The 24,867-nt window shown below is 38.3% G+C and overlaps 1 protein-coding gene across 2 annotated transcripts in view; it reads right to left on the bottom strand.

Annotated features, from left to right (window-relative positions):
• The window catches only part of LRRC8C (leucine rich repeat containing 8 VRAC subunit C), a 49,876-nt gene extending 33,235 nt beyond the window's left edge, over positions 1-16,641 (bottom strand). Inside the window, exon 1 of one of the 2 annotated variants that reach the window (XM_006093159.3) lies at positions 16,543-16,641. The gene's annotated coding sequence lies outside the window, so the exon portion shown is untranslated. Of the gene's footprint in view, positions 1-13,933; positions 13,955-16,542 lie in introns of those variants that run through there. The other variant, XM_023757669.1, reaches the window with a different exon arrangement.
• Between the last annotated feature and the right edge of the window lie 8,226 nt (positions 16,642-24,867).

Genomic DNA, 24,867 nt, shown 5'->3' with positions numbered 1-24,867 from the left:
GATGTTTGTCTCTCTTTTCCCTTCCTACATCCCCTCCACTCTCTCTTTAAAAAAAAAATCAATGGAAAAAATATCATTGGGTGAGGATTAAAAAAATCATATTCATTAATATCACCACTACTTTCATCAGAAACGCTTTTAAGTAATGCAAAGCTGTCAAACTCATAGTGGTGAGTATAAGATTTCCAAAATTTTAATCATCATTTGAAAGTCTGAATTTCATTTCTGGCAGCACGTATAACTGATATATCAGTTGTTCTTTTTAAAGTGTCATTTTGTTCATTTTGAAAAAATGTCTTCCACATACTGAAGTCTGAATAATCATTTGTTTCATTCAAGTAAAAATGGTGTAATATGATAAAGGAGCTAATTCAACTTTCAACTCAAGTAAGGACTTTCTCTTGAGACACGCATTATACTTATTTTATATGTTCTTCACCCTCACCACAGGGTATTAATACAATATGCAGCCAAGGGTTGAGAGTTATTAAAATCGTAATTTTACTGCTGCAATGAGGACATTACATAAAACTGGCCATTTTTTTAAAGCAGTGTGTGCAAATGAAGAATACAATCTCTATAGTACAGTCTGGTGCCTCTATTTTGATTCATGCTAAGACACCTCACCCACCATCGCTTTTGTACCACCAGTGAAAAAGGCAAAAAACATCTTAGCATTAAAAAATAATTTGGGCCCCGCCTGGGTGGTTCAGTTGGTTAGAACATTGTGGGTTTGATTCCCAGTCAGGGCACATACCTAGGTTGAGGGGGAAGAACCGATCAATGTTTCTTTCTTACATCAATGTTTCTTTCTCTCCCTTCCTCTCTCTCTAAAAATCAATAAAACATATCCTCAGATGAGAATTAAAAAATAATAATTTTGACCTTGTGGACCCCTTAAAAAGGTTTAGACTACCAGGGTTCCATGAACCACACTTTGAGAACCACTAAGGTAGAGGTTCATGTTCCTTTATCTATAGCTCTCCTTGAAAAAATCCTGGGCATTCATTACAGGTGAGGTGAATTGGCTTTGGCTGAATTGTCTTCACAGGCATCATTCTCTTAACATGGAAAATAGACTAAGAATCTAAGAAACGTAAGGGTTATCTACTGCTTCCTAATATTGGCACAGCCTAGTTAAGATGGATTTCAAGACTTGTTAGAGAAACAGCTGGTCAAAATGACATAGCCTTTTAGTGTTATCACTCAACTCAATGTACATAACCTCTTGTGTGTGTGTGTGTGTTTATGTGCACCTTGTATGTACATGCTCATATATGTATGTACATAAATACTACACATAAATGTAGTTAGATGTATAATATACACACAGATGTAAGTACATACAGACTTTATTGTTTTAACATATCACAAGGCTCAAAGTCAATATCTAGCACAGCAGTAATCTTTGGAATAAGTTTTAATGCAAAAAAAGGGGGGAGTGTTGAATAAAAAACTCCAAAACTGAAAAGAGGATGATAGACCTTTTGCTTTCTTAACTAAAAACTGTTTAGTATTCTTCTTACACAAATTTCAGCACCTCTGAAAGTCATACATTACAGTGACAACCACACTTGATTTCTTTCATTATTATTATAGTTTCCATGTGATTTGTGACCATTTCAAGAACTAACATCTTAAGCTGTAGCAGTCATTTCTGAATAAACTGCTGGGATTAAATATTTTTTTCCCCCAGAAGCTCAATCAGCATAATTTTATTTTTACTAAATTTTTTGTTTGTTTTACTAGTAGAAATGCAGATGATATCTTTATATATTTTTTAAACTCCAATCTCCAACTTGTTATGTAAGATTTTAGTTTGTCTAATTAAGTAATGTCTTTGGAAATATGGCATTTCAACTTCAATCAAGAGATTCTAGTATTTTTAAATTAAAATATATATAAAGTTTTAAATTTTTCTGCTCTGTGTCCTATTGCAGAAATCAATGTGCACTTCCTTTATTAAAACATTTATTATCAAAAGTCATCTTAATGGCTTTATTAGCCAAAAACCTTTACCTCTCAAATTTATCATGGCATATAATCCTTTGTTAAAGAATATTGGTAAAGTGGTTGCAAATCCAGAGTTTTTTTTATTGCTTTTATTTATTTGACTCTTCCTGAAACTATCTTCATTCCTCTCAGGAGAATTTTAGTATTATATTTTCCAGAATTAATGACACAGAACAAATTCTACTCTTTTAACCCATGACTTGAAGAACATCAAACTTATTCTACTTTGATTCAAACTTGACTGTTAACATTGTTCCTCTATGGCTATCAGGTGGAAACAGCTAACTTGTGCTTTGTTCCAGATTTTTTCTGGCATCATCTTTAGACAGTACAATTATACACGGTTCAAGGAAACAAGGGCCCATTCTATCATATCAGTAACATGGTGAGTGGCTCCTTAAAAGTGAAATTAAACAATTCAATAATTCCTGAGCATGTCAAATATGAATTCTACAGAACCTCCCCCCTCCCCCACTACATACATTATTCACCTATGTTGCTAAATCTAACAGTCAATTCTTAGCCCTCACCTACTTACTCTATCAGCAGCATTGGCACAATATGACCATATTTTTCTTTTTAAAATTTTTTTAGTTAATCCTCACCCGAAGATATTTTTCTATTGATTTTTAGGGAAAGTGGAAGAGAGAGGGAAAGACAGAAACATCGATGTGAGAGAAACACATCAAATTGGTTGCCTCCTACACGAGCCCCAATCAGGGCCTGGGCCAGGGAGGAGCCTCCAACCAAGGTATGAGCCCTTGACCGGAATCAAACCTGGGCCCCTTTGGTCTCTAGGCCGATGCTCTATCTACTGAGCCAACTCGGCTAGGGCAGGACCATTCTTTACTTGACTTGCAGGACATCAGAGCCATTAAATTTTCCTACTTCCTTGGCTGTTCCTTCTTAACTTCTTTGCTGTTCCCTTCTCTTCTCCCTGGCCTGTCTGAGGAGTGCCCAGTGCTTAGTCTTTGGGGTTTTCTTTTCCCTAACTCACTCATTCTCCTGGAGATACATCTAGTCACAATGCTTTAATTAGCATCTGTACTAAACACAAATTTATACCAGTATTGAGTCATGGAACCAGCTGCCTACTTGACATCTCCATCTGGACAGCCACTAGACACATGAAATTCATTATGTTCCAAACCAACTCTAGCTCCATTCCCTTCTCCCCACCTCCTGTATGCCCACCAAAGCTCTTCTCTCAGAACTTTCCTGTCATAGTTGATGGCAACTCCTCTTTCCAGCTGCTGAGGCCATATGTCTTGGAGTCATCCCTGGCTCTGCTTTGTCTCTTACACCCCCAATCCAACCTGTCAACAAATACTTATTATATGTTCCTTAATATGTTGTCTGTCTCCTCTGACAAGAATATAAGTTTCATGAAGGCAGGGACTTTGCCAGTTCTGTTTTGTAGAGTGATGTATCCCAACTACCTAGAAAATACCGCTTGGCATATGGTAGGCACTCAATATTTGCTGAATAAATTAGTGAAGATGTAGTAATTATAATGAAGAAAAGTGGTGTAATTGCCTTTCATTTTAGAAATAATAATTGGAAAGGCCAAGTATGTGTCTGAGTAATGTCAGGGGAGGACAATCCTGCAGCACAGGGCCAGGACATTTGCACATCTGAGGCCAGTAGGACAAAGAGTGCAAAAAAGGAACAGGCCAGAAACGCCACGATTCATTTATGGTTCTTCTCAGTTGTACCCAAAGGATCCATAAATCAAAATAAAGTCATCATGATATGCTCAATTATGAAACAACTGCTTTTCCTTTAGCTTGCACAGATGTAAATAAAAATCAGGAGAAAAAGCCAAGTTTTCCAATTACATAAAAAATGATATCTTTCTCTCTTGGGAGAGCATGACTCTAGATTGTATTTTACTCTGCAGCTGTGGTACATGAAACAAACTATTTCTAGAAAAATCCACTGAAGAAGACCGTAATTATATGGCTCTATAGAAATATATTTAATTTAAAAATTACAAGTGGGTTATAAAATTATAAAACCCGAAAGGCACTTCAGAGGTCATCCAGTCCATAACTCTCATTTTAGGAGTGAAAAGCTTGAGTCAAGAGAGATTAGGTGACTTGCCCAAGGGCCACAGCTAATGGTGAGTCCTGACTTCTAACCAAATCTTACTCCTTACTCTATTGTTCTTAGTTAATACTACATCACGCTGATTCGGATGTAACGAATCTATCATACACTAAGAAACAAATAGTTTAAGTAGAACATCTCCCATACTCAATTTCTCTTTTCATGCTCCTATTTGACAATATAAAATTTTTTAAATAAAATGTTATGAATACATTTAAATGATTCTTAAGCTAGAGTGTTCTTATAGTCCCATAAATGAGAACTTTAGACTCAGAAGGAATAGTAAGAGGCAGGTTGAACTTGCAACCCAATATACTTCTGTATTATCATCCCCTTTGATATTTCTATGATATCATACATTAAATTAGTGGCCCCATCACATTATATGGAAAATATTCAAATTGAGCTTGTTTTCCTAAGGGTAGTGGTGGTCGGGAGCCACATGACTCTTCTCTAGCAACTCTTATTCTCTCTCATAACAGGAAGATGTTATACCTCTTCCTCCTTATACTTTGCACACATATAAAGAAAAATCCTTTTAATCACTTTACTTCAAGCCGTCCATCTCAAGGGCTCTGCTTTACATGACAGTTTCCACAGTTATGTTTATCGTATTCATAAGCCTTTGAATCCACTAACAATTTGTTACATATGGTCAGCAGCGATTTTTCTCTCACAAGCATAGATTACCCTCATTTACTTGTGCACGTGCTCTAACTAATTATGAATATAAGATATGTCAGGCACTGTGCTAGATCCTGGGGAAATGAAAGTGAACAAAGCAAAGTGCCTACCCTCACTCACATGTATCCTCATGGGAGAATGCGCATTAAAGTGATTTCTGTAAAAGCATGATTTGTAACTGATGATTTTTAATTTAAATTTTTTATTGTTGTGACTGATCTTTGTACATGTGGTTATTGTTTCCTGTGCCAATGGTGCACTTTAAGAAGTGGTTGTTTTTATTTCACTGAGAATAGGGTTTATATCTTGTTTATCTCTGCATCTTCTAGAATATGGCACAATCCCTTTGAATAGACCCTAAATAAATATTTGCTAAATTAAATTAGACCTAAACATACACAGATACTCACAAATACACACACACTATCAAGCATTTTGTAGTAAATGCTATTATGTTATTACTAGAGGCCCAGTGCATGGATTCGTGTACTGGTGGGGGGTCCCTCGGCCTAGCCTGCGGAAATCGGGCCGAAACCGGCTCTCTGACATCCCCCGAGGGGTCCTGGATTGCGAGAGGGTGCAGGCTAGGCCGCGGGACCTCACCAGTGCATGATCGGGGCCAGGGAGGGACCGTACGAGGGCTCCAGGCGTGTCCAGCCCATCTTGCCCAGTCCCAATCAGCTGGACACCAGCAGCAAGCTAACCTACCAGTCAGAGCGTCTGCCCCCTGGTGGTCAGTGTGCGTCATAGTGACTGGTCAAATGGTCAAACAGTCAGACACTTAGCATATTAGGCTTTTATTTTATAGGGCTAGTGGCTCAGTGCCCTGTCACAGTGCAGAAGCCCTGTGATCCATCACCCCAAAGAGGTAGGCCCTGCCCACCCATCCAGGCCTCCTTGGTAGATTGCCCCAAAGAGGTAGGGCAGAGCCAGGGGAGGCCCGCCCCAACGCTGCAAGTTCCCGCCCACCCACACCTGCTGCGCACACAGGCTCCAGCTGATTGGTCGTTATGCGTTAGGGTGTCCCGACCACCTTCATATTACCCTTTTATTACCCTTTGATTAGTATAGATCTTGTTATAAACTTTGACACTATGATAAATAAAAGAGTGACTATTATTATATAGCTTCACATTATAAGTAATGATTATTCAAAGAATATCCACTACCAAAGAGAAAGCTGGAGAAGAGGAAGAGTCAGGAATAATTTATAATTTCAAAGTTAAGGTTCACCGGAATTTTAATACACAATGTTCTGTCATTGTTATAAACAGGATGTTGGACCAATGACTTCTTAGGTCTCAGCTTGTACCCAATGGCTGAATTTTTGGACTTCCTTATCAGAACATTACACTGTTAAGAAACAAGTGACAGAAAATACATCCAAACATAAAAGTCTTGTCTATAATATAATGGTTTGGAATACTTCATTTATACATCAGTATGACAATAATAATTATTTAATGCTTATTCTGTATATTTTAACTAAATTTAAATTCAGAAATTTTTTTCTTTTCTGAAATGAGGCTAACGTGTAATCTAATAGTCTTTAAAAAACTGGACCAGAAAAGATTATCACCAGATGCTACTCATTCCCTCCCTCATCTCTGTTATTCTGAATATACCTAGAGCCTCTCTGAGAAATATGGCTTCAGCTCTCTCTGCATCCCACTGGTCTTCTTGGTCACCTCTTCATTCCATGTTGTCTCTATCTCCCTTAAATCAGGTACAATTTTCCAGAAGGCAGAGTGTATACTTACCCACCCCTCCCCCTATAGGATCCCAAATCCTTGAAAAGACTATGTGTTTCCCCTCAAACTCTTGATATCATTCAAATGTGATTTAGACAAGGTTTCAGTTCTTTTTTATCAGTCTCAACATTAAAAAATGAAGCCTAGAATTTGTTTTTGTAGTTTGTAATGATTGTTTTCGAAGACTACTGGTATGTCTTCTTCCAGGAAAAAAAGAGACTGAGGTTTATCTCCAATCCACTTTTCCCCTGGAGCAAAGAAAGCCCAATAGTGCTAAGCAGCAGACATAACATGAACATACATGTATGTACAGGCCAGAAAATGCAAACCAAACAAGTTTGGAGAGTCTATGAGGAGGGCTCCTGTTTTCCTGATGAAGGGATCCAAGGAGAGAACGGTGGAGGAGAACACAGTAAAAGTCCTGCCCTTCAGAACATTTAAACGAATGTTTTTTGTTTATTTTTCACCCTCTGGAGTGTACAATAATCTGAAAAGGCAAGGGTCCCCTTTTAGTTCATATTGCTAGCTCCATGGCCTAAAATGCTCAATAGTTTGTTGAGTTAAATTCCAAATGATTCTAGGGGGGTGGAGGGGGAGTTGTCTTTTTTGTTCCAACAGGAAGCTTGGTGTGTTTTACAAATACCTTTTCACAAATACAGATAGACTGGTACTTATAAAAACAGTCAACCAAAAGTGTGCCAGGGAAGTTAAAGCAACTTGTTATCAAAACTTTCCCACTAAGCTTTTTGTTTTTAATGGGATAAAATTTTTAAATTTCCAGCTACGTTAAATACAACAAGTAGGAAACAGTAAACATTGCTCCGGAAACAAGAGATTGGTGTTTAAAGTGAGAGATTAAAAGACGAATGGATTTATAGTCTGATCATTTTTATCGTCCTTTTTATTATTAAACTCATCTTTACTGGAATCTACCATCCAAAATTTCCTTTTTAAGATCAGGGATCTTAGAAGGGTTCCTAATAGCAGAAAAACTAACTGCTGAGTAATTCTGTTTGGGGCTTTTCAAGAGGGTTCTCAGGAAGTCAGCTCATTGTCTTTCCCCCTGGATGTGCTCCATAAGTGATGGAAGAAAGATGTTTAGGTCTCCAGCCTCCAGGGAAGAAATAAAATCCCAACTCTGCAGGAGGAAGTCAGCAACTACCAGACGTTCACTGTCAGAATATTAAAACTGCCATGAATGTACCTGAGCATTAGAATATTTGGTTTCTGTCCATCCAACCAATAAATATTTAATTCAAGACTGCGTGCCTACAAGAAAAATATTTTTTTGAGTTTGGCTCTAAATTTAACATATTGATTTAATGGCCATCTTTTCCAAGTAAGACATTATTTCTCACAGCAAAGCTAAATAAAATCTAATGTGTTGATATTCAATAGTCCTAGAGTCTCAGATCCTAGAATCTGAGGGAGACATACAAGGCTCTAGGACAGTGGTTCTCAACCTGTGGGTCGCGACCCCTTTGGCAGTCGAACGACCCTTTCACAGCGGTCGCCTAAGACCATCCTGCATATCAGATACTTACATTACGATTCATAACAGTAGCAACATTACAGTTATGAAGTAGCAATGAAAATAATTTTATGGTTGGGTCACAACATGAGGAACTGTATTTAAAGGGACAGAAGGTTGAGAACCACTGCTCTAGGAGAAGAGGTCAAAGGCCACTTGCCTCTCAGACCTAGACTTTGACAAAAATCTAAACAGAAGAAATGCTTGGATTATATGAATCATTCAGGAAAATACATCTGTTTTTGAAGCGAGTTATTTAGTTAAAAACAACAAAGAAGAACAACAAAAACTATCACAAAGGAAACAGTGAAACTAGGTGATAGACATTACATAATTGCAAAGGTCAAGTGATATATGTGGCTCTCAAAGGTCACTAAAAGGAGATACACGCAATAGTAGCAGGGCCTTGTGGTGCTAATACTGTAACTGGAATGTTCTTTCAATCCCCCCTTGCTTTGCAGACTCTGATACAATCTGCAGAGCTCAGCTCTAACACCACCTGCTCACGGAAGCCATCCCTGACCAGGTCAAATCCAGCACCAGAGGCCCCCACAGCACAGTGGACTTCCCTTGATGGCGGGCCCCTGTCACAGACACCATTCTCCATTCATCCGTGTGGTTCTTAGATTAATGTCAGTCTCCACTGTTTTCCCAGCACCAAACAGTCTTTGGCACATAATAGGTGCTCAACATTTATCCAGCAAATAAAAGAATAATGGATTAAAAACAAAGTCATGAGAATAGTGTAAGTGTGAGAGCTCAGACTTACTCATTTGAATACTTTGTCAGCAGTTTGGAGTAAGACCCAACTCAATACCATCTTTATAGACAAATTGTATAGTATTTGGAAACTATTTACTTGCCGTTGCTATTGCTAATCAGAAAGACGGCTTGGGGCCAGATAAAGTCTTCCTGAGAAAACTATCTCAAAGACATTGAGAACCCTGCCCAATTTAAAGTGGTTGAGAGACCCAGAAGACAAGATACTGAAGCTGAGCAATATACCAACTGGCATGGTGACACCTAGTTATCGTAAGACAGTTTCAGAAGTGGTTTTATCCAGTAACTTCATCAATGGGATGAAAAGGTGGATACGGGATGCTTAAAAGGAGCAAAACTAGTTCAAGAGTTGTTAAATTGGGAGGTTTTAAGTATTAATCACAATCCTAAAAAGTAAAAAAAAATAGTGTAGCAAGGTCACAAAAATTTATTTAAAACATTAGCTTTAGTAGAAAAAGCTAAGAAAGAAGCAAAAAGAAACTTACTTTTAAAAGTCAAACATCTCAAAACCTTTGTTGGAAGTTCGGAAGAAAAGTGGGATTTCGGAATGAGTGGATGATCTTTTGGGTGGCGTAGGGTCAAGGGAAAAGAGAACGTTTATGGAACAACTGTGGGATTTGTTTGTTTTTGGTTGTTGTTTAATGTTGATACTATTTTTCAGATGACCCATGTTAAAAACTTTTTTTCCATGTTAAAAACTTAACAGCCCAATGTTTTAGGGGCCTAAAAAATGGTTACACAAACATAAATTAAAATTGTTTAAAAACAAAATACATTTCCATTCAACAGAGAAATAGAAATGGTGGGAAGACACGTTGGTTCACATCTACTCAATGTCCTTCGTTACAAACAGGGTCAGTGTCAGGATTCTTGTGGGAAAGAAGTGGGGTTTGGGAGAATACGATGGAGAGAGCCATCAGACCTTAATTCACCCTGGGCTCCTTCTGGAGGCTGAGAGAGGGATGAAGTACCATTGGATATTGCTACTCCAGGAGGACAAAGTTTCCCAAGGATAAAAGCAGTGAATGACTTTGAAAATCTTTATCTCCCTAGCACCTACTACAGGGCCTGGAAGCATTAGTCATTCTTTCTCTGAGTACTAGGGTAGCTTTCACCTGCAAGACATTAAGCTCAGAAATGTGGCTATACAGAGAGTAAGAGAGACATAACCACTGACCTTATGTACCTTACATTACGTTGGAAAGACAGGTAGTAAATAATTACACAAAACCATTTAGTCAAAATTGGGATAGGTGTGAGGAAGTGGGAGTTTAGGATACTCTGATAGTACACTGAGGCGCCTGAGCTACTGGGGGTTAGAAGTGATGCTGCATGGAAACATGAAGGACAGGTGGGAATGGTTATCTAGGGACAGTTGGAGGCCAGGGCCAGGAGAACATGCTGGGCAGGATGAAAGGTCTGCAGTGTAATGGCTTTTTGTCCCACCCTCCGAGATGTATCATTTTGCCCTCCATCACTCACTATAAATATTTTGTTTTTGTTTATTTTGAATTAGGGTGGACCTCATATTTTCTGTCTCTGGAGACACAGGGTAGCCTGAGCTGGTCCCGATTCCGTGAGACCAAGGGAGCAGTAAGTTACATGTTCTCAGACTAAAATGGCAAAAAGCCACCAAGACTCACCGAGTCTTTATCTAAGGCATTTATGCAAATCTACCCCAAGCAACCTTTTTGTAGAAGCCTGTAGACCGAAACAGTTTTTCCTGCTGCTAAACTGTCTTCTAAGACACGTGGACCAATCTCCACTGGGTCTCCTGGGTCATCCTCCACGTGACGCCTCAACTCTTGTTAATGCAGTGTGAAGACGCCCAAAGTTCTGGTTGAGTAGCCCACGCTTGTACTGAATTTACAAAATTCTCATCACAAATAGTGAGCATCATTCTAGAGCAGTGATGGCGAACCTTTTGAGCTTGGCGTGTCAGCATTTTGAAAAACCCTAACTTAACTCTGGTGCCGTGTCACATATAGAAATTTTTTGATATTTGCAACCATAGTAAAACAAAGACTTATATGTTTGATATTTATTTTATATATTTAAATGCCATTTAACAAAGAAAAATCAACCAAAAAAATGAGTTCGCGTGTCAGAGGTGTCATAGGTTCGCCATCACTGTTCTAGAACCTCAGTGGGCCAGTCATATCAGTGAGGGGGCTGCTCAGTAATTTCCTGGGACTGAACAGAAGTGGCAACTATGAGGGCCAAAGACTGCTGCTCTCCCCTGCATCTGCCCAAACATGGTCCAGGCTGCAGGGTAGATAACACACTTAGGTTCCAGTTCCTGCTTAGGAATGGACTTCTGAGGATATTCAGTCTCTGGCTGGAGGATAGTCTCCTTTGGGCTGTTTTTAAATTTTCTTCTTTGTTCCCTTTGATATATCCTTTTTTTCTTCCTTTTATTTCTTACTCCTGTCCTCCCCCTTTCCTCCCTCCCTACTTCTTTAATCATTCGTTATCCAATTACTATGTGTCAAGTATTAGGGATAAAAGATAAATAAGAAGCTGTAATTGAATATGTGGGGAATAGATCTGTAAACAAGGAGACTCAAAACGTGCTATCCCTTCTCTTTGCTCCTCAGCACTTTCTATGGATTCAAACCCCAAGGGTTTGTGTGAGCCAGACCAGCATTAAAAAGATACACGCCACATGGCCATTTAACCCCTACAGGTAGTTTGCCAAAAGGTCAGAGATATAAAACCTAGCACGAGATTGCCCTGGGATGAAGTAAAAATGGAAATGGAAATAAACAGCTACCTTAACTTTTACAATCTGAACTTAGAAACAGAATAGTTTGGGATAGATATTTTTTAATATAAATCCCCTGCTATATGAATTGTAACTTGATATTCAAAACTCAAGAACCAAATAGATTTGGATAATAAGAGGTACTATGAGCCTGGCCTGCGTGGCTCAGTGAATGAGCGTTGACCTATGAACTGGGAGGTCACAGTTTGATTCCTTGTTGGAGCACATGCCCGGATTGTGGGCTTGATCCTGAGCAGGGGCCATGCAGGAGACAGCTGATCAATGATTCTTTCTCATCACTGATGTTTCTGTCTCTCTCTCCCTCTCCCATCCTCTCTGAAGTCAATAAAAATGTTTTTTAAAAAGAGGTACTATTAGAGATGCTATTTATTAAATATTTCCATCCATTATTTATTTTTTATTGACATACAATACTACATTAGTTTTAGGTATGTACTAATAACAATGATTAGATATATGTATATATTGTGAAATGATTACCAGAATAAGTTTAGTTAACATCCATCACAACACATAGTTACAATTTGTTTTTCTTATGATGAGAACTTTTAAAATCCACTCTCTTAGCAATTCTGGAAAATACAATACAGTACAGTTAACTATAGTCACCATGCTGTACATTATATCTCTGGGATTTATTTATCTTATAAATGGAAATTTGTACCTTTTAACCACCTTACCCATTTCATACCTGCTCCCTGCCTCTGGTAACTACCAATTTGATCTCTATATCTATGAGTTCAGTTTTTTAAAAAATTATTTTTAGGATCTACATATACGTGAGATCACATAGTATTTATCTTTCTTTGTCTCACTTACTTCATTTACCATAAAGTTTTCATGTTGCATAAGGTCCATCCATGTTGTTGCAAATGGTAGGATTCCTGTCTTTTTTTATGGCTAAATTATATACATAATATGCATACATATTTCTCACATTTGTGTTATCTATTGATGAACACTTAGGTTGTTTCCATGTCTTGGCTATTGTAATAATGCTGCAATGAACAAGGGATGCAGGTATCTTTTTAAGTTAGTGTTTTCGTTTCCTTTGGATAAATACTCAGAAGCAGAATTTCTGGATCATATGGTAGTTTTATTTTTTGTCCTTTGAGGAACCTTCATGCTGTTTTCCATAGTGGCTGCACCAACATACATTCCCACCAACCTTTTCTCCAAATCCTTCCCAACACTTACTATTTCCTTTTTTATATATATAATAAACATTCTAACAGGTATAAGATGATATTTCCTTGTGGTTTTGATTTGCATTTTCCTGATTAGCGATGCTGAGCACCTTTTCATGTACTTGCTGGCCATTTGTATGTCTTCTTTGGAAAAATGTCTATGTAGGTCCTCTGCCTTTTTTTTTTAAAGCAGATTAGTTTTTTTTTTCTATTGAGTTATATGAGTTCTTTATATATTTTGAATATTAACCCCTTAGCAGATATATTATTTACAAATATTTTTCCCATTCCATAGGTTGCCTTTTCTTCTTGTTAATGGCTTCTTTGCTGCACAGAAGCTTTTCAGTTTGCTGTAATCCCACTTATTTCTTTTTGCTCTCGTTGCCTTTGATTTGGTGTCAAATCCAAAAAATATTGTTAAGACTGATGTCAAGAATCTGACACCTTATGTTTTCTTCTAGGAGTTTTATGGTTTCAGGTCTTAAATTCGTCTTTAACACATTTTGAGTTAATTTTTGTGTTTGGTAAGATAGTGGCTGTCCAGTTTTCCCAACACCGTTTATTGAAAAGACAATCTCTCCCCCATTGTTATGTTTACCCGTTATTTCTTAAACTGGCTTTTTTATTTTTCCTGGTGAGAAGGTCCACAGCACTTTTTAAATCCTCAGTGGGATTTATAATCCCCCCAAATACGTAAACACTACACCAACAGTACATCAGCTATTATAGAAATAGCTGTGTAAATAAAGCAGTTACTGGAATTAAATGAGAAAAAAAAATCAGAACAACATGAGTGAGTCAGCAGGAGGGTATAACAGCTTTAAAGGTATCAACTTCAAAGAAAAAATGAAATTATTTGGGTTGTCCTAGTAACACCAAGATAAAATGTGGAAGTGAAAATGTGCGACTTGACATTTAAGAAAACTTTCTTCAGCATAAGGTCTCTCCCATCATGGAATGAGCTTTACCATGGCGACAGGAAAAAAACATATAAACGGATTAAAGAAAGAAAATATCCAAGGGAGGAGAAGCATAGTAATAAGGATTAAGCTGAACTAATAAATACCCAGTACCTTTCTTTTCTTTAACTCACATTATTAAATAGGGGGGAGCAAAGTGTCTGCAGCGATCAAATTAGGCTTTCTTCAGTGACATGTGATCTTAAATGATTTTTAATGTTCAGCTTTTGTATTATTTCCACCCACTCACTTTTCCCCAAATGGTACAGAACTTCCACTCATTCTAGAGCTCTGGCTTTATTAACAAGAAAAGGCAAAAGAAAAAACAAACAAACGTAAGGAATAGGTTACATTTCCTATGATCGATCTCTACTTTTTTTGGAGGTGATCATCTCTGGTAATTAAGACCAGACCAGACGTTCATATTAATATAGCATTATAGTGGCTGGGGGCACAGCACTGAAGTCCAAGTGTCTCCTTCTCGATCCTGGCTCTGCCACTTGTACGTTGGGTGACCATGAGCAGGTCACTAAATCCTTCTGTTTCCTCATATTTAAAATGGGGAAAAGGGTATAGTTTCTTTCACAGGGTTGTAAAGTATGTAAGGGATAATCGTGGCAAACATTAATTACAGTACTGGGTAGGAAAGTAGCATTCAATATACTATCAATAAAGCTAATAATCAAACTTGATAAATGTGAAATAGGGTTTACTATTAAGAGTAAGAATTCCTTGGTGTTTGCAGCCTCTAGTTCTAACTTGAGGTATCACACTAAAAAATAATTATTTATAAAAATATAAGAAACAAACTTTGAAAGAAACATTTGTGTTAAATGGGAAAGAAAAAGTATAACCATGAACTTTTAATATTTTTGTGCCTCTTAATTGCCCGGCATTAATGTTATCTGTTGAGCTTTCTTTTTAACTTCCATGTTAAAACCATGAGGTAGGTACTATCTTGGCTCTACGATGAAGGAAATGTGCAGACTAAATAATTTCTCCAAGGTTGCAAAGCCTGTGAATGGCACAGCAAAACTCCCACTCAGGTCTGTCAGATGCCAATGCCCAAGCTCATTCGACTTCATGAGAGAAATTTTTTCGTCTCTAACAACCTCCTTTATGGAAATTTAGCCCTGTCATCCATGGGCAAAAACATCTATTTGGGCAGTTCGCTATCTGAGGACTGAATTCAGGGCATATTTGCGATTTGCACGCTCTAGCCTAAAATCTGGTGCTGGGAGAGAAGTCCAGTCTGAGGAAAGATTTCTTTAAAGGTTAGAAAGGACTCAGCTTCTCTCTGTAAAGGAATTACTGGTATGGGACTTACTCTTCCAGAAAAACAGAATTTTACCGCAGCCACAGGAGGCCTTTAGGCTGTACTCTTGTTTACACCAATTTCTTTTGTCTGGTGCTAATCCCTTGGGTGGAGAACGCAATCCCCAAATTCCACGCAGTTCCAACCCTTTAGTGGGAAAAGTGTGTGATTTCTAGGAACTCAGTGCAGCAAAGCAACAAGAACCCTTTGTACCGGGAATTTGAATACTGGGAAATGTACACCAAATTAAAATAGAAGGACAGTGACTACTTACTTCCTTTTCATTGTTCTTGTTCCAATTAATTTGGGCAAGACAATTATTAACCACCTCTTGTCCCTAGAAAATGATCAGAATCTCCCTTCCCTGGTGTTTCAGTGAAGTGTTTTGCTTTATCGCGGATGCACCCACAGAGAGGATTAGTTTTCCTTTAAAAAAAATGGTTCAAATGTTCACTGCTTTTTAAAAATTATGACTCTGCATTTTGCCTTTCCCATTCAGGCCCCACAATGTTTCCAGAGAATTCCCAAGGGTACCTAATGTCTCTGTCCAATCCATGGCGCCACAGCCTTAGTTCTGCCAACTAATTTTTGACGTGAAGACATATCCGAACGTATTGAACTCAGAAGTTGCAGCTCTGTTAGAGGAATCTGACTTTGGTGTGATTTCACATCAACCTGAGTTCCCCAGCTCACGTTCCCTCAGCCTCAGTTTTCTTCATATCATCAGAGGCCACCTTGCAGATACTTCTGTTACTGCCCTGCTTTCTATTTTACCTCAATTTCTTCATCCCAGCTTCCCAAATTCTTCCTTCTCGAGTCTTCCCTGATTTAAGGAATGCATGATCTACCTGATGGATCGATGTGGGGGTTGAGACAGGGAGATGACACTAAGATTTCTGACTTTGAAAATCAGAAAGGATGGAATTGCCATTTACTAAAGGGAGGGGGAAGCTACAGAGGAGCAGCTGTGGGGAGGGGGTGGGGAGGAGTTTCGTCAGAGACATGTTAAACCCGAGATGTCAGCCGTCCAGGTGGAGGGGCTCCATTAACAGTTGGATGCATTAGGCTAGTGTTGAAAGATCTGGCCTGAGGATGTACATTTGGGAATGATTAGGGTACAGGAAGTAGTTAAAGCCACGGGAGAGAATGGAGTCGCGTAGGAAGTATATAGAGAGAAGAAAACTACCTAAGGATTTCCAGCAGCAAGGGGCATTTTCCAACCAGATGTGGGATTGGATCACTCTCTCGCTTCCTGTATTTTTCTGCACAAATGTCTTATCAGAGACACATTCTCTGATCATCATATTTACAGTATTAACACCAACTTGCCAACACCAGTAGCACACCATCCCAGCATTCCCTTTTTCATCCTCCAAGTTACTTTTCTCAACAGCATTATCTTAATTGATATATTACACATGTGCTTACTTGTGTTTTGTTCTGTCTCCCGCCTTACAAGGTAAATTCCATTAGAAAAGGGGGCTTTGTTTTGTTCACTCTTATCTCCCAGTATGCAGAACAGTGCCTGGAACATAAACAAACAAACAAAATACTGAATAGTTGCTGAATGAGTGAATGAATGAATGAAAAAAATGAGTGCATATCTATTCTAGAATTCTCCCACTTGTGAAACATATATAACAGAAACATTTCTGTGAATACCAGAATTTAGGGTTAGGTGCACTTGGTTTTGGGGAAAAGAACCACTAGATTTCTTTTGCAACTCTGCACTTTTTCATGACACCTACATTATGCTTAGGCAAAGAAGGCATAAAAGGCCTCTTAGGAGATTTATGTGGAGGTTGAAAAGGAAAATCTTTCTTTGACTTGTTCAGTGAGTTGGAAGAGAGAAGATAAGAATGAGAAAAGAGGTGTTCTTAGCCTGATTGATTTGGAACCTTGGGCTCCTTTATAACATTAGCAGTATCATATTCTTTCCTTTACTCTCATTGACTGCCTCAGTGACACTCGCCCTGCTATGGAATAAGGTAAAGACCGCAAGAAGAGAAGAACAGGTGTGTGCTAAGCAATGGCAGTGCAGTAGTGACCATTGATGACTGGGGTCAAGAAACTTAATGGCAAATGACCAGCAACACACAAGTGCAGAAAAATGGGAAAGTGAGGACTGTGGGAAGTTATGGTGACTCAGAAGTGCAACAAATGAACAATACCGTCATTCTTTAAAAAAAAAGATACTGAACTTGTAGTATTCAAGAGCCAGAAAGGTAATCGTTTGCTATAACAAGCATCATTTGGGTCCCTTACTAGACTTTGAGACTCTATCTTTTAAGAGGAATCAGGAAAATATTAGATAGACATTTATTTAAAAGCAACAAATTATCAAAAATGTATCCAGATGGTAATCATTTCTGACTCATCTCCATTGCTATCACCCTGGTCCATGTCATCATCATCTTTCAAATATATTATTGCAGTAGCCTCATAATTGGTCTCCCTGCTTCTACCATTGACTCATACAGATAAGTTTCAACTGAGCAGCCAGAATGATCTATTAAATTATTGAGTTTCTCCTTTGCTCAAAATTATTTCTCAGAGGAAAAGCCAAAATCTGTACAAAAATCTCACAAGGCCCTTCATACTTGGCACTCCCCCAACCCCAATACCACTGGCATAGCCTTCTCCTTCATTCTTGCTTTGCTCCAGCCACATTGGAACTGCTTGAACAACAGGTTCACTCCTTCCTCAGGGCTTTGCATTTCCAGTATCCTTTGTCTGGAATTCTCCTCTTGTTGTTATCTGCGTGGCCCAACCCCTGACCTTCTTCAGGACTTGCTGAAACTTATCCAGATTCCAACCACATTTCACCATCTCTGTCACTGTCACTCTGGTCCAAGCCTTCACCAGCCCTTGTTTGGATAATACTGCAAAGTCGGTGTAAAATTACAACCCCACCCACAGACCCAGCACTCTGTTTCCTCCTGCCCTGCCTTAGTTTTCTCCAGAGCATTTAGTATCTCTGAACATAGTAAATTTTTTAAAATTGATCTTTATTGTTGAAAGTATTACAGATCTCCCCTTTCCCCCCATTGAGCCCCTCCTCCCCGCGTCCATCTCCTCACCAGGTTTTTGCCTCACTATTATCTGTGTCCATAGGTTACGCATATATGCTTATAAGTACTTTGGTTGATCCCTTCCTGCCCTCACCCCTTCCCTCTGAGAATCCTGTCTGTTGCATCCTTCTTTGTCTCTGGATCTATTTTTTTATGTTTATTTTGTTCTTTAGGTTCCACATAAAAGTGAGATCATATGATACTTGTCTTTCTGTGACTGGCTTATTTCACTTAGCATAATACTCTCCAGGTCCCTCCATGCTGTTTCAAAGGGTAAGAGATCCTTCTTTTTTACAGCTGCATAGTATTCCATTGTGTAAATGTATCACAGTGTTGTTGTTTTTTATCCACTCATCTACTGATGGGCACTCGGGCTTTTTCCAGATCTTAGCTGTTATAAATAACACTGCTATGTACATAGGGGTGCATATATTCTTTCGGATTGGTGTTTTAGAATTCTTAGGATATATTCCTAGAAGTGGGATCACTGGGTCAAATGGCAATTCCATATTTAATTTTTGAGGCACCTCCACACTGTTTACAATAGTGGCTGTACCAGTCTGCATTTCCACCAGCAGAGTACTAGGGTTCCTTTTTTTCCACATCCTTGCCGGAACTTATCATTTGTTGACTTAATTGATAGTAGCCAATCTGGCAGGTGTGAGGTGATACCTCACTGCTGTTTTAATTGGCATCTCTCTGATGATTAGTGACATTGAGCATTTTTTCAGATGTCTCTTGGCATTTCTATGTGCACTTTGGAGAAATGTCTATTTAGGTACTCTGCCCATTTTTTTATTGGGTTGCTTATCTTCCTTTTGTTAAGTTGTCTGAGTACTTTATATCTTTTGGAAATTAACCGTTTATCAGATGTATCATTGGCAAATATGTTCTCCCATACAGCGGGTTCCCTTTTCATTTTGCTGATTTCTTTTGCTGTACAGAAGCTTTTTATTTTAATGTAGTCCCATTCGTTTATTTTTTTCATTTGTTAGTCTTGCAAAGGCATCTTATCAGTGACAATTTTGCTACATGAGATGTCTGATATTTTGCTGGCTACATTTTCTTCAAGGATTTTTATTTTATTTTTATTTTTATTTTTATTTTTATTTTTATTTTTCGCTAAAAGTATTACAAAGGGTATTACATAAGTGTCCTTTCCCCCCCCCCACCCTTGACAAGCCCCTGCCCTCCCTTACCCCCCATTGTCTTATGTCCATTAGTTATGGTTATATGGATGCATACAAGTCCTTCGGTTGATCTCTTACTCCCCTCCCTCCTGTCCCCCAACCCTCCCTGGCCTTCCCACTGCAGTTCGACAATCAGTTTGAGGCAGTTCTGCCACTGTATTTATTATTGTTCGAAAGTTTGTAATGGTCTTAATTATCCACGAAAGAGTGAGATCATGTGGTATTTTTCCTTCATTGACTGGCTTGTTTCACTTAGCATAATGCTCTCCAGTTCCATCCATGCTGTTGCAAATGGTAAGAGTTCCTTCTTTTTAACAGCAGCATAGTATTCCATCGTGTAGATGTACCACAGTTTTCTAATCCATTCATCTACTGATGGGCACTTAGGCTGTTTCCAGATCTTAGCTATGGTGAATTGTGCTGCTATGAACATCTGGGTGCATATATCCTTTCTGATTGGTGTTTCTGGTTTCTTGGGATATATTTCTAGAAGTGGGATCGCAGGGTCAAATGGGAGTTCCATTTCCAATTTTTTGAGGAACCTCCATACTGCCTTCCATAGTGGCTGCACCAGTCTGCATTCCCACCAGCAGTGCACAAGTGTTCCTTTTTCTCCACATCCTCTCCAGCACTTGTCGTTTGTTGATTTGTTGATGATGGCCATTCTGACAGGTGTGAGATGGTACCTCATTGTTGTTTTGATTTGCATCTCTCGGATGATTAGTGACTTTGAGCATGTTTTCATATGTCTCTTGGCTTTCTGAATGTCCTCTTTTGAAAGGTGTCTATTTAGATCCTTTGCCCATTTTTTGATTGGATTGTTTATCTTCTTTTTGTTAAGTTGTATGAGTTCCCTATAAATTTTGGAGATTAAGCCCTTATCAGATATGACGTTGGCAAATATGTTTTCCCACGAGGTGGGTTTTCTTGTTGTTTTGTTGATGGTTTCTTTTGCTGTGCAGAAGCTTTTTATTTTGATGTAGTCCCATTTGTTCATTTTCTCTTTAGTTTCAAGTGCCCTAGGAGCTGTATCAGTGAAGAAATTGTTTTGGCATATGTCTGAGATTTTGTTGCCTTTGTATTCTTCTAGAATTTTTATGGTTTCCTGTCGTACATTTAAGTCCTTTATCCATTTTGAGTTTATTCTTGTGTATGGTGTAAGTTGGTGGTCTAGTTTCATTTTCTTGCATATATCTGTCCAATTTTCCCAACACCATTTATTGAAGAGACTATCTTGGCTCCATTGTATGTTCATGCCTCCTTTGTCAAAAATTAATTGAGCATATTGGTTCGGGCTAATTTCTGGACTCTCTATTCTATTCCACTGATCTATATGTCTGTTCTTGTGCCAGTACCAGGCAGTTTTGAGAACAGTGGCTTTGTAATACAGCTTGATATCTGGCATTGAGATCCCGCCTACTTTGTTCTTTCTCAGGATCGTTGCAGCTATTCGGGGTCTTTTTTTATTCCAGATGAATTTTTGGAGAGTTCGTTCTAGATCTTTGAAGAAGGCCATTGGTATTTTAATGGGGAGTGCGTTGAATGTATAGATTGCTTTGGGTAGTATAGACATTTTAATGATGTTGATTCTACCAATCCAAGAACATGGTATGTTCTTCCATCTGTTTATGTCTTCCTCTATCTCTTTTTTCAACGTCCTGTAGTTTTCTGAGTAGAGGTCTTTAATCTCTTTAGTTAAGTTTATTCCTAGGTATCTTAATTTTTTTGGTGCGATGGTAAATGGGATTGTTTTCCTAATCTCTCTTTCTGAAAGTTCACTATTGGAGTATAGAAATGCCTCAGATTTCTTGGGGTTAATTTTGTATCCTGCTACATTGCCAAATTCATGTATTAAGACTAGTAGCTTTTTGATGGAGTCTCTAGGGTTTTGTATGTATAATATCATGTCATCTGCAAATAAGGACAGTTTTACTTCCTCTTTTCCAATTTGGATGCCTTTTATTTCTTCTTCTTGCCTAATTGCAATGGCTAATACTTCCAGTACTATGTTGAACAGGAGTGGTGAGAGTGGGCATCCCTGTCTTGTTCCTGTTCTTAGGGGAAATGGTGTTAGTTTTTGTCCATTGAGTATGATGTTGGCTGTGGGCCTGTCATATATGGCTTTTATTATGTTGAGGTATGATCCTTCTATTCCCACCTTTCTGAGAGTTTTTATCAAAAATGGGTGTTGGATTTTGTCGAATGCTTTTTCTGCATCAATTGATATGACCATGTGGTTTTTCTCTTTCAATTTGTTTATGTGATGTATCACATTTATTGATTTACGGATGTTGTACCATCCTTGCATCTCTGGGATAAATCCTACTTGGTCATGGTGTATGATCCTTCTGATGTACTGCTGGATCCGATTTGCTAAGATTTTGTTGAGGATTTTGGCATCTATGTTCATGAGGGATATTGGCCTGTAATTCTCTTTCATTGTGATGTCTTTACCTGGTTTTGGTATTAGGGTGATGCTGGCTTCATAGAATGAGCTTGGAAGCGTTCCTTCCTCTTGAATTTTTTGTAGTAGTCTGAGGAGGGTAGGTTTTAGTTCTTCCTTGAATGTTTGGTAAAACTCCCCTGTGAAGCCGTCTGGCCCTGGGCTTTTGTTTGCTGGAAGCTTTCTGATGACTGCTTCAATTTCTTCCATAGTTATTGGCCTATTGAGGTTTTTAGATTCTTCCTGTTTGAGTTTTGGAAGGTTGTATTTTTCTAGGAATTTTCTTCAAGGATTTTTATAGTTTCATGATTTACATTTAAGTCTTTTATCCATTTTGAGTTTATTCTCGTGTATGATGTTAGTGGTGTAGTTTCTTTCTTTTTCTTTTTTTTTTTTTTACATGTACTTTCCAATGAACCCAACACCATTTATTAAAAAAACTATCTTTACTCTATGCTCTTGCTTCTGATGTAAAATATTAATTGAACACAATGGCTTGGGTCAATTTCTGGGTTCTCTGTTCTGTTCCATTGATCTATGTGCCTGTTCTTGTGCTAGTACCAGGCTGTTTTGATTACAGTGGCTTTGTAGTATAACTTGATATCTGGTATTGTGCTCCCTCCAACTTTGTTCTTCTCTCTCAAGATTGCTGCAGCTATGTGGGGTATTTTTTGTTGTTGTTCCATTTAAACTTTTGGAGTGTTTGTTCTAGATCTGTGAAATATGCTATTGATATTTTAATGGGATTGTATTGAATCTGTAGATTGCTTTGGATAGTATGAACATTTTCATGATGCTGATTCTACCAATCCATGAACAAGGTATATTCTTCCACTTGTTTATATCTTCTTCAATCTATTTTTTTCCAGCATTCCATGGTTTTCCGAGTACAGGTCTTTTACCTCCTTGGTTAAGTTTATTCCTAAGTATCTTATTTTTTTTGTTGTTACAATGGTAATTAGGATTTTTTAAAAAAAATTTCTCTTTCTGAGAGTTCATTATTGGAGTATGAAAATGCCAGTGATTTCTGGGTGTTAATTTTTTAAAATATATATTTTATTGATTTCAGAGAAGAAGGGAGAGGTAGAGATAGAAACATCAACGATGAGAGAGAATCATTGATCAGTTGCATCCTGTACACCCCCTACTGGGGATCGAGCCTGCAGCCCAGGCATGTGCCCTTGACTGGAATCAAATCTGGGACCCTTTAATCCACAGACCAATGCTCTGTCCACTGAGCCAAATCGGCTAGGGCCTGGCTATTAATTTTGTATCTTGCTACATTGCCAAAATCATTTATTAAAACTAGTAGTTTGGAGTGAATCTTTAGTGTTTTCTATGTACAATATTATGTCATCTGTGAATAATGACAGTTTTACATCCTTTTTTCCAATTTGGATGCCTTGTATCTCTTCTTCTTGTCTGATCACTGTGGCTAGGACTTCCAGTACTGTCTATATACGTAAAAGCCTAAGCGACCATTCGACTGAGTTAGGCCTGTAGTGCTATGAACTTCCCTCTCAGGACTGCTTTCACTTAGTCCCACAGATTTTGATTTGTTGTGTGTTCATTTTCATTTGTTTCCAGGAAGTTATTTTATTTCTTCCTTGATTTCATTGGTAACCCCTTCATTGTTTAATAACATGCTATTTAGCCTCCATGTGCTTGAATGTTTTGGAATGTTTTCATTGTAGTTGATCTCATGCCATTGTGATCCAAGAAGATGCTTGATATGTTTTCAATCCACTTGAATATCTAGAGACTTAGTTTGTGTTGTAACATGTGGTCTATCTTTGAGAATGACCCATGTGCATGTGAGAAGAATGTATATTCTGCTGTTTTGGGGTGAAATGTTCTGTAAATATTAGTTAAATCCATCTAATCTAATGTGTCATTTAAGGGTGCTGTTTCCTTGTTGATTTTTTTATCTGGAAGATCTATTCAGTGATGTCAGTGGTAGTGTGACTGAATTGCTTCTGATCTCCCCCTTAAAGTTCTCCAAGAGCTTTTTTCAGATATTTAGGTGCTCTTATATTATGCATATACTAGTGGCCCGGTGCATGAATTCATGCACATTGAAAGGAAATTAATTAGAATAAATATTTTAATATCACTATTCGCCCTTTCTCTATAATAGAATTGTCAGAGATGAAAGAAAATTAGTAAAATGTACATGAAAATAATATACAAATTGATTAATAAAAAACAATAGCATGATACAACAACAAATATTTTCCATGAAATTTTTACTGTCAGAATCTTCATTTATCATTAATTTTTTAAAAATATGCCAGGTATTCTGGAAAATTTATATCACTTGGACAAACTCTGCCTTTGCTACAACATTGAGTAAATTTTCCATCATATGGTTTTTCATAAGAGAAATTTAGGGATAGGCAAAATTGACATGTAAGTCATTCCACCACAACTGTGTTCGATAATTGCATCCTCATTTACCTCATTTTCACTAGGAAGGCAGTTCCTACCAGTATTGGTATTACTTGTCTATGACAGTTCTTCAGACATGTTCTGTTGACAACGTTGCTTTCTCTCGGCTTCAGAGGTACGTTGTGCCAAAAGTTGTTCTTCTGACATATTCTGTCGATGTTGTCACTTTCTTTCAGTCTCAGAGGTACACTGTGCTAATTAGTTGGTCTTCAGATACATTCTGTAGACGATGCCAGCTTCTTTTGGCTTCAGAGAAATGTTGTGGCAATAGCTGGTCTTCAGACATATTGTCAACAATTTTGGCTTCAGAATGTCAACAAAAACGTAATGTCATTGCCCGGCACCCACAGCCACCGTTTGTGGGCTGGGCTGGGCTGGGGGCCACATTTTGTGCCATGGCAGCGTCGGCTGTGATTTGGTGGGCTGTTGCTTCGGGGTGGTGGCAGGGCCTGTGTCCCACTTGGGGGAAGCCAAGTGTTGCTTTGTTGGTGCCAGGTCCGTGGTGCCGTTTCTCTGTGCATATCACGGCCGCTCCTGCATTGAGTGTCTGCCCCTGGTGATCAGTGAGTGTCATAATGACTGGTTGGACAGTGGGAAGGAC

Source organism: Myotis lucifugus, unplaced genomic scaffold (assembly GCF_000147115.1).
Source record: "Myotis lucifugus unplaced genomic scaffold, Myoluc2.0 scaffold_110, whole genome shotgun sequence".
Classification (NCBI taxonomy): Eukaryota; Metazoa; Chordata; class Mammalia; order Chiroptera; family Vespertilionidae; genus Myotis; species Myotis lucifugus.
This window is presented reverse-complemented; position numbering and strand designations above follow the sequence as displayed.